The sequence below is a fragment of the Mirounga leonina genome, unplaced genomic scaffold, assembly GCF_011800145.1.
Source record: "Mirounga leonina isolate KUSES-001 unplaced genomic scaffold, KU_Mleo_1.0 Mir_91, whole genome shotgun sequence".
NCBI lineage: Eukaryota > Metazoa > Chordata > Mammalia > Carnivora > Phocidae > Mirounga > Mirounga leonina.
In genome coordinates, this window is record NW_023270839.1 from 47,211,484 (window position 1) to 47,221,647 (window position 10,164).

The following is a 10,164-nucleotide window of genomic DNA, read 5'->3' on the forward strand; positions in this document are numbered from 1 at the left end:
CGAGCGCCGCGCCGCCCGCGCCCCGGCCGCCCCCGGCCCGCCCCGCCGCCCCCCGCCGGACTGGCCGCCCGGGCGGGCGCTGGCTCCCTCAAAGGCCGCCCGGCTCGCTGGGCTCCGCGCGCTCGGCGCTGTCGGAGAAGGGGCCGGCCCCGCGCGCCGGGAGGGAGCTTTTAAAGCGACACACACGCCGCCCAGCGCCGAGCGCCGAGCCCGAGCGCGCGAGCCGGGGAGGGGGGCGTCTCAGCTGCCGGGCGGCCGCGAGGGTCCTGCGCCTGCGGGGCTGGAGGCGCACTAGCCCGGCGGGCCTGCGGCCGACCTCGGGGCGCGGAGGGACCGCGGTCTGGGGACTTCGTTCTTCCCGCCTTCCCAGGCACCCCATTGCCCCTTCCCCCACTGCGGTGCACGCCAAGCGTCTCTTTTGGCTAAGTTTTCCCATCCCTTTCCCCTTATCATATCTCAACCTCCCCCAGACCTTGCTTTGAAGCAGATTAACTCAGAAAATCGGTGAGCACCTACTGTGTGCCAAGCTCTGGGCTAGGTGGAGCTGGGAGTTGGAGGCTCTGGTGAGAGGTATGCGTTAGCCATAGATCATTTCTTCGGTTACTCATCCGCTTACTCAACATTTATTCAGCACCTTCTGTGTGCCAAACCCCATGCTAGACTCTGGGGTCTCAGGAAGGAAAGGCAGCATTTTAGGAAGCTCACAGCTCCTGGGGAAGTTGGGGCGGTAAATTGCAGGACAAGGGCAAGTTCTAGAAGAAATGGTAAGGGATTGGGGAGGGCGGGGAGCAACCCAGGTCAGGGGCTGGCAGGCTCTCCCAGGAGGCAACCCTTGAGCTGCTTCTGGAAGGAGAAGTAGGAGTTACTCAGGTGACTGTCAGTGTGGAGGAGGTGGGGATGAGCACTGGGGGGGTGGGGTGGGGAAGGGTTAGAGCAGAGACTCAGAGGCAGAAGTGAGGGGAGAGGGAGTCTGAGCCAACTGTGCCCTTTGGAGATACATATTTGACAGCTCTGTGGAAAGTGGATTAGAGGGAGACCAGATCCTGGAGAGGCTTGGAGGCCACAGTTAGGCGCTAGGATTTTCTCTTGGAGCAGAGGGGAGCGATGATGTCAGAGAGGAACCTGGTCTTGCTTGCCTTCTCAGGAGATTCTTCTGTGGCGTTGTGGGTGGGGGAGCAGAGGGCTAGGCCACAGGGAGGAGACCAGTTAGGAGGCTGTTGCAAGAGTCCAGCTGAGAGAGGGTGAGGCCGGAGTGGGAGCAGAGATGGAGAGGAGAGGAAGCTTTGAGAAAGAATTTAGGAGAATAAGATGGGACTTAGAGACAGGCTGAACTTTGAGAGGGAGGGAGAGTCCAGGATGCTTCTTACGGCCTATGGCTCATCGCTTGGGAGACTGGGCAGATGACTGTGTCGGCAGTTTTGTTAGAGAACAGTGGGGAAGAACAGGTCTGGGGTGAAGCTGAGGAGTCCAGTTTGGGACAGGGGGGAGGTACCCTGAGGACAGTTGATTATATGGATCTATGCCTCGCCTTGAGAGGTGTTTTGTTTTGTTTTGTTTTTTTAATTGAATCATCATTCGAGAGGATGAGATTAAGCAGGATGATTGTGTAGACTAGTACCAAAAGCAGGAAGTCTGGGCTGGAACTTTCGAAGAGAGTCCCTGAGTGAGATGGAGCAGGAACGGTCAGGGAGGTAGGAGAAGAACCAAGAGAATAGGGCATCTTGCAGGCCCAGGAGGACAGGGTTTGGAGGAAGGCATGCTCAGCCACGTCAAAGACTGGAACTGGCCTTGGGACTTAGGAGACCACCAGTGATGTGGCCAGGGCAGGCTTTTTTGGGGGCGGGGGGGGGAGGAGAAGAAAGGTGGCAGTTGGGCATTGGGTGCTGAATGGTTAGTGAGGAATAGAAGTGAGTCTAAGTGACACTGTCAAAAATTCAGTTGACGGGAGGTAGAGATCTGGAACTCGAGGGGAGGAAGGGTTAAGGGAGATGGGGCTGGGTGGTGGTTTTGACGCTGGCCCACGGGGGGACTGAATTCCGGGGCCAGCGGTGCACGGAGGGTATTAATGGTTTCACTTGTTCTCCAAGCTCTCTCAGAGGGGTGTGCACAGGGGTCTTCTGGAGGCCCTGGGCCCTCCAGAAGCCACGAGGGTGGGGATCCAGCTGCCTGGGGTGGAGGAGATATTCTCCTGGGGATGTGGGGAAACCAGAGGCCCCGCCAATCATCACTTTAAAAAAAATGTGATAAAATACACATAAAATCTACCTTCTTAACTATTTTTCAGTGGTATTAAGTGCATTCACACTGTTGGGCAACCACCACCACCATCCAACTCCAGAACTCTTTTCATCTTGAAAAACTGAAACTCTGAATCCAGCAAATGAGAGCTGCCCATTCTTTGTCCCCCCAGCCCCTGGCAAACACCATTCTGTTTTTTGTGTCCATGAATGTGACTACTCTAGGCACCACATAGAAGTGGAATCCGATAGTCCCACCAACAATTTTCACAGAAGCTATGATGCTAAGGATAGCCAACATCAAAAATGGGCTGAGCCTGAGGAAATAGAAGGAGTTTCTAGCCTTAGGTCCATGGGACCATCTGTGCACGTCCAGAACGGGGGAGATGTGTTAAACTGGGAGTTGTTAGGAGACAGTGAGCTTGGTTTCAGAGGCTAAGATGGGACTGCTTAATACCTACTTGATTTGGGGTCTCATTAATAGAAGTGAGTTATTTAGAAAAAGGGAGGTGACATTTCTTCTGCTACCTGTGTGGATCAAATGTCTAGGACCCCCATCCACTGGGTGGACCCCCAAGAGGGCAGCCAGAATGGAGAAGCAGAAGGACTGGTGTGTATGTCCTCTGAAGAAGGGGCAGGCTGGTCAGAGCAGACTAGAGAAGAGGACTGTCAGAAGATGTCTCTGATTATAGATCTCCAAAAGCCTACCACAGGTGAGAGGGAATAACTAGGTTCTGGGTGGTACTCAGGCCTGCCTTCCTTAGTGTTTGGAGACTGACCCATTCTTTCTTCCCTTCAACCTCCTTGGCCACTTGCCCAGATGTCCCATCCTTCAGATTTCTGCTTAGATCCACACTCCCTCCCCCTGCCACCTCCAGACAGCCTTCCCTAGTCCTTAGCTGGCAGAGAGAAACAGAAGCACTCTTTTGGCCCTTAACCAAATGTTTCCCAGGATGTTCATTTAATGTGCTAGCTGTGTGACCTTGGGCAAGTCACTTAACCTCTCTGAGAGGGGATAAGGAGCCCGTAAACATTTTTATTTTTCCCTATATTGGCTGCCTTGTCAAAAAAGGGCGGGGGGAGTTGTTTTCTAATGTCTCTTTGACTCAGAAAAATAGGGATGATAATAGTACCTGCTTTCCAGGGTTATTGTGAGCTTGGAATAAAATAATGCATGTGGAAGCACTTGGCCCAATGCCTGGTACCTGGTAGGTGCTCCATGGATGAAGGCTGCTTTCAGCTCTTATTAACGGCTTTGTGTCTGTAAGCCTTATTTCTTTGTGAGGCTCTGACTGCCCCAAGATGGTGTCTGTCATGTCTGCGTCTGTCTCTCGCATGGACCAGTGTAGTGGGCTGTGACAGTTAGTGACTTGTATCTCTTTAGCCTGTTTTCCATCATCCCAAATTCTGGCATCCCTTTCCTTTGGGAAATTTCCCCTGTTGTCACAGAAACCTAGTGGGATGTCTGTTGCAGTGCTCACTTATCCTACCCCATTGTCAGCAGGTGACCCCAACTGCACCTATCGTAGAACCTCATCCTCTAGCACCAGTGATTGACCCCAAGGGGTGGACACATTACCCAAGCAGAACCAATCCAACTCTTACCCTGGAATTGATATGTGGATGCTGGGGGTTGGGGAGGGAAGCCTTCTTCCTGGGCTGCAGAGGCTGCTGACAGCTAGCTCTCCCACTAACTGGAGAAGCCAAGCAGGGCAACAGAGGGGAGAGGAGTTTAGAGAGCATGCTAGCGGCACGGAGGTCCAATCTTGGCTTTTATGGCCTGGCAGTCTTTCAGTCCTGGCAGCTACAACAACATCCTACCCGTCTCAAAGAGCCAATAAATTCCTTTCTTGATCCAACTTGTTTGGCTCTGGGTTTCTCTCTCATACAACCAATAGGAGCCTGACAAATACACTCAGGGAATATTAGCAGATGGCTGACTAAATGATTGGGTTCTGGATAGGGTGGGGTGTCAAAGATCCTGAAACCCGAGGGTTGGGAGCTGCTGCCCTCTGTCCATGGAAGGGAGAGTGGGTATTTGGGAGGTTATTACATCAGACAGACTTGGTTTAGTTCCAACTCTGCCATTTACTAGCTGTGTGATCTTGGGCAAGGTACTTACCCTCTCTGAACTTGAGGTTCTTTACCTGCAAAATGGCCAAAGTAATAGAGACTGCATAGGATCACCTTGAGGATGGAATGAACTAAGAACACGAAGCATGAAGCACTGTGCCCTAGGTGGGGGCATGCGAGACAAGAGCTAGAAAAATGGTAGCCAGTTTTCTTAGCCCACAATCTGTTGGGACTGATAGTGTAGGACTGAGATTGGCATGCAGGTCAGGAGGGAACCAGGATTCAATCTGCAAGCTGAATTCCCAGAAGGAGTGGGTCCTGGCACCAGGGCCAGAGAGAGCATGTTTGGAGAAAGTAGAGAGATAGTAGAGAAGCTAGTCCTGAGGCAGTGGAGTTGGAAGGCCCATATTCGGGTTTTTCCGCTAACCATGTGACTCTCTAAATCTTCCCAAGCCTCAGTTTCCCCTCTTTGTCAATACTTTCTTGATAGATATCTTGAGGACTCAATCCATGTAAGATGTTCAGCACAGGGCTTAGTAGGTGTTCCATAAATATTAGCTATTGTTATCATTGATGTTTACGGCTTAGGGAAATTTCTGAACACAAAGGTGGGATCAGTGGATAATGTTACAGGCAAACTTTCCATGAGAAAATCCCCAAGTAAAAGACCGTCTGTGTCTGAATCTCCCAGGAAAGGCCATTTTGGAACGAGGAGGAGATGACATGTGTTTTTCGGTAGCTGGCAGTGGTGGGGCTCATACTGGGGAAGCCATGTCTGGGAACATTTCTGTCATCTTCCTGCTCGATGTCATCTTCCCAGCTCAGGCAAGGTTATCAGAAGATTTTTCTCTGCTGGCTACCTCTTCTTCCTCACTTCTGATCACTCCGCAAACCTTATAACCTGGTTTCAGCTGTCATTGCATTGTTGAAATCACCCTCATTGAGCAAGACCGTGTTCTTGTTGAGACCAGCAGACACTTTTTCTCCCCTCTCCAAGGTGATTGCTTTGTGGTCCCGACCCTGAGATTCTGCTGGTGTGCCCTCTGCTCTATGACAGTATAGCTCATTTTCTCCTGGTTCTCTTCCTACCTGAGTACTGCTTCTCAAGGATTCTTCTTCTGGTCCCTGGAATGTTGGTGATCTTACTTTGGGGGGGGGGCGGATTCTCACTTGTACTCTCTTCTCACTCCATACACCTCCCCTGACGGAAGTCTTCCACATTCCCTAAAGGTTCTTGACTTCCAATTTGCTATTTCCAGAAGAGACTGTTCCAAAACTTCAGACCGTATTGCTACCTGCTTGCTGGACATTTCCATGAGGATGTCATGTAGGCACCTCAAACTCAGTCAGAACCCATTGTCACCCCCCCAAAGTAGCCCCTTTTATCACCCCCATCTCAGAGGATGGTGCCACCCTCCAGCCCTCCACGCACGCTGGAAACTTGTGATCACTCTAGACTCCTGCTTTCCCACATCCATTTGGGCACTAAGTCCTGTTCATTCTACCCTCTTAACACTGTGTAGACAGGTATCTTCTCTCTACTGATGACCAGGCTCTGTCTTAGACCCACTGGCCCCTGCATTAGCTGATGGCCAACTAATGGATCTGCCAGCCTTCAGACTTATTCTGTGGAGTCCACTGTGGTATCAGTTTTCTGATCTACCTGTTTATGACCCTCCATGGCTCCCCATCCCTATAAGGCAAATCCAGCCTCCTTAGTTTGGCATTCACCTCTTTTCAGGAGCTTGCCCTTGTCTGTCTCTGCAACCTCCTCTCTGTAGCCTCCTGCTCCCTCTTGCCTTCTGCCAGGGGGAGCTAGTTGCAGCTCCTCATACACGACTCCCTTTACACCTGCTCTCCTCTTTGCCTGGAATGCTCCCCTGCTCGCCCTTCTCCTTGAGACCAACCTCCAGAACTTCCTGAAATACCCTCCCCGTGTGTAAGGTCCCTCCTCCTCTGCACCACCGTGGATCCCTTGTCCTCTGCAAGTAGAGCACTTGCCACATTCCATTGTCATTGTGAGTCTGACCCTCACAATGAGCTGCTGGCGAGCAGATACCTCCATGTTCTCGATGTCAGGCAGAGTCTGCTGTAGTCAATTCTCAAGCTATATTTGTAGAATATTGAATCTCTAAGATACTTATTTGTCTCACATCTTTATTAAACAAAGTATCTTTAAGGTGGAAAAAGCTGGAGGGAAGGGGCATGACACAGAGCTCAGGGGTCCCCCCAACACCCATCCTGAGCCTTCACACCCCTCCCGTGAACCTCTGATACTCAGACCCTGCCAACAGTATGGGCAAACTGTGTTGTTATCATCCCCTCCTGCCTTCTGGAGAATCTTAGGCTGTCCATTACCCCTCAATCTCTGCCCTCCTGTCAGTTAAATCATACCCCCCCACCAACCACCACCTCTTTCTCCTGGTCACTTTCCATCAACGTTTAAACCTGCTTTCTAAACTCTCCCATCTTAAAAGTAAGATCCCACTTCCTTCTCCAAGTACTGGCTCCACAGCCAGACTTACCCCAAGAGTTGTCCCCGTGCCCGGCCTCTTCTTCCCCAGCTCCCACTCATTCCTCTTCCCTTGGCAATCTGGCACCCACCTGGACCAATCCTCTAGCAAACCATTAAATGCTAAAGTCACCGGTGACCTCCAAGACGCTCCACCCCCAAGTCCTGGCCTGACTTGTCTTCCCACTGCATTTGGGAGTTAACCATGTCTTTTGTCAACCACGTCTTTTCCCTCAGCTTCAGCGGGCATCAAGCCTTCCTGGATTTCTGCGGGCTGAGAATTCACCGCTGGCTCACAGCTTCCTCTGCCTGCTTTCCATTGTCAGAACACTGGAGCTGCTCCAGGCTCAGCTCTAGGTCCTGTTCGTCCCCACCCCTCTCTTCCCCCTCCGTCCTGTCCCCCACCCCCACCCGTCTCGTGATTGCCGATGCCACCTACATGGCTCCTCGTCCCCACACCGCATCTCCACATTCCCGAGTCGTGGGATCCTCTGCCTCCTGGGGAGCTCGGATGCAAAACTGAACTCGGGATATTTCTGAAACAATCCCCTCCCCACCCCCATCCTCTATGTCGGCAGCTCTTACAGAAACTCTGGGAATCTTCTTTTATACCTTCTTCTCCTCACCTCCCCACCCCACATCAAATCCACCTCTGCTCATTCTGCCTCCTGCATGTTCCCCTGTCCCCATTCTCCGCTGCCACCCCCTGTGTCTGAGACACCATCATCTCTCCACCAGACAATGAAATCCACCCCAACCACGTGCTTGCTAGTCCTCCCAAGGCATCAGCCCCCGTAGCAGCCACAGGGATCTCAAAAACTCTGCGTCGGACACATCATTCCCCTGCTTACAATCCTCACGTGTTTCACATTTTCCTGAAATCCGAAAGTCACAGGAGCACCGGGTGGTCTGGCCCCTGCAGCTCTCTCCCTGCCCTCTCTCCTCACTTCCCAGTACTCCCACCCCTTTCAGTGCCTGGGATGCGCCCTGTCCTGCTGCTAGCCTGGGGCACATGCCGTCCCCTCTGCCCCGTGGGCACTCTTCCGCCATCTTCATCCAGCTAACTTCCCTTCGCCCTTGAGATCCGGGCTTAAATTTCAATCCTCGGGCAAGCCTTCCAGAACCCTCCCCCAGACTGGCCTACGCCCCTGGTTATTTGTGAGGATGTGACATCTGCATTCCCTGCTAGACTGGACATCCCTTCGGCTGACTACAGTGGAAGTGAGCTGCAAATCCTGATAGACAACCGAGGAAGTTCAGGGCGGTTAAGCAACTTGCTTAAGGTCACACAGCTTATGAGTAGCAGGTCTCCCCTCAGCCCCTTTTAGACTGGTTTGGGTGCCTCTGCCATGGGACCCCACAACACACAGTTTCCTTTTATCCCAACAGTGGTCACACCTTGTCCGAGCCGCCTGTTCAGTGGCAGAGCCGGGAGCGTCCAGGGCCGAGGCTGCGCTGTCCTGTGCGTGCGTCCCAGTCTTCTCCCTGGGCGTCTGGCCGGGCCGAGGATGGCTGACTCCCTGTTGATGAGCCTTCAGAGCGCTTTGCCGGCGCTGCCTTCCTACCCAGCGCCAGTTTCATTCTCCGGCGTGGCCATGGGTTGGGCTTTCTTTTCCTTTCCATCCTAAGTTAACTCTTCAAGAGAAACTTTTACAACAACAACAACAAAAGCGTAAATCAGCAAGTAATAATTGAGAGAAGTGCAAACAGAAATAAGACCCAAAATATAAGACACAAGAGCCTAGAGGTGGTTGAGGCAAAGAGGTTCGGCTCCATGTAGTCTGCGTGGGCTGAGCTCTTACAGATCACTGCCCTCTTGGTCCTTGGGCCAGTACTCCCATCCTTCTCCCGTCGTCTGGACTCAGTCCCTGGGCACACTCACTGCCTAGCCACACACTGGCTGACAAATCTGCGGGCAACACTTCTAAGGGGATTGGGGTCTCCAGGGATGGGGAAACAAAAGCCCAGACGGAGTTAGGGGGAGTGGAGAGTGGGCTTCGGTGTTCGTGCCCCAGACCCAGATGACACCTGCGCTGGCCGAGCTGGTCTGTACACCCTGGCCCCCGCAGGGGATGGTGCTGCACTGCCAGGGGGTAAGAGCGGGGTGGGAGGGCCCCAGTGACGGAGGCAAGCTGGCACGGCTGAGCCGGAAACGGGGGGAGCGGCGGGGCCGATGGAGCCCGGGCAGGACAGAAGAGCAGGTTCTTGTCAAACACACAATTTAATTCTGAGGCTGTATCCCTCGTGCCTGAGAGATTTGCAGCTTGCAATAGTGTCATTTACAGATGGATTTGCAGCGGCGAATTACAAGTTTGTAAGCAACAGCTTATCTGACGCCTCGAAGAAAAAAAGAGCCTTATCCCTCTGCAAATTATAAATTCATAACTAACAGTGTTATCCAACTGAATGCAAAACAAATTCATTACCAGCTACATTATTCCATTGAATACCAAGTGAATGAACTGCACAGGGGTTTGTGCGGATTAGGGACATATCAGGAGATGGGGGCAAAACAGCCCTTCACCCAGTTCTTCTTCTTTGCGGCCCGTCAAGCCCACCTCAAGCTAACCCCAAATGTCGGCAGAACTGGATGGAAGCACACTGCTTGTATAAAAAGGAGGCTGGAGATGATGGTGGTGATGGTGGTGAAGGTAGGATGGTGATGGTGACGTATCGAAATGCAACCACCCTGGGCCGTGTGTGCATCTTTTGCATGATTATTAAAACTGATGTGGTGTTATCTTAAGATACTATCTTCTGGGGGCGCCTGGGTGGTTCAGCCGGTTAAGTGTCTGCCCTCGGCTCAGGTCACGATCCAGGGTCCTGGGATTGAGCTCCGCATTGGGGCACCCTGCTCGGTGGGGAGTCTGCTTCTCCCTCTGCCTCTCCCCCTGGCTTGTGCTCTCTCTCTCTCTTTCTCTCTGTCAAATAAATAAATAAAATCTTAAAAAGAAAGATACTATCTTGTGAATGCCTAAGTCCCTATGAGTTGCGGGACCTCCCCTGTAAAAGGGGACCATTCCGATTGTTAACCACGCAGGAAGATGTGGGTCCTCTGAGCAGACACCAGACTGAGAAGATAAGCTCAGCTTTGGCGCTTGTGTCTCCCCAGAATGTTCTCTCAAGACCCCGTTCCAAGGTGCTGAGCATCTGGATGGATGATCCTGGGTGGGGGTGTGTCGAGACCATGCCCACAACGTGCAGGCACTTTGGGGTCTGTGGTGGGAGGGGCTGGGCCATTCTTTTTAACTCAGATGACCCAGTTCCTGACACTACAGTGTATTCTGCAGGTGTGGTTCCTGAAACTTACCTTTCCTCTTTACTGTTTATTTTAGAAAGTCC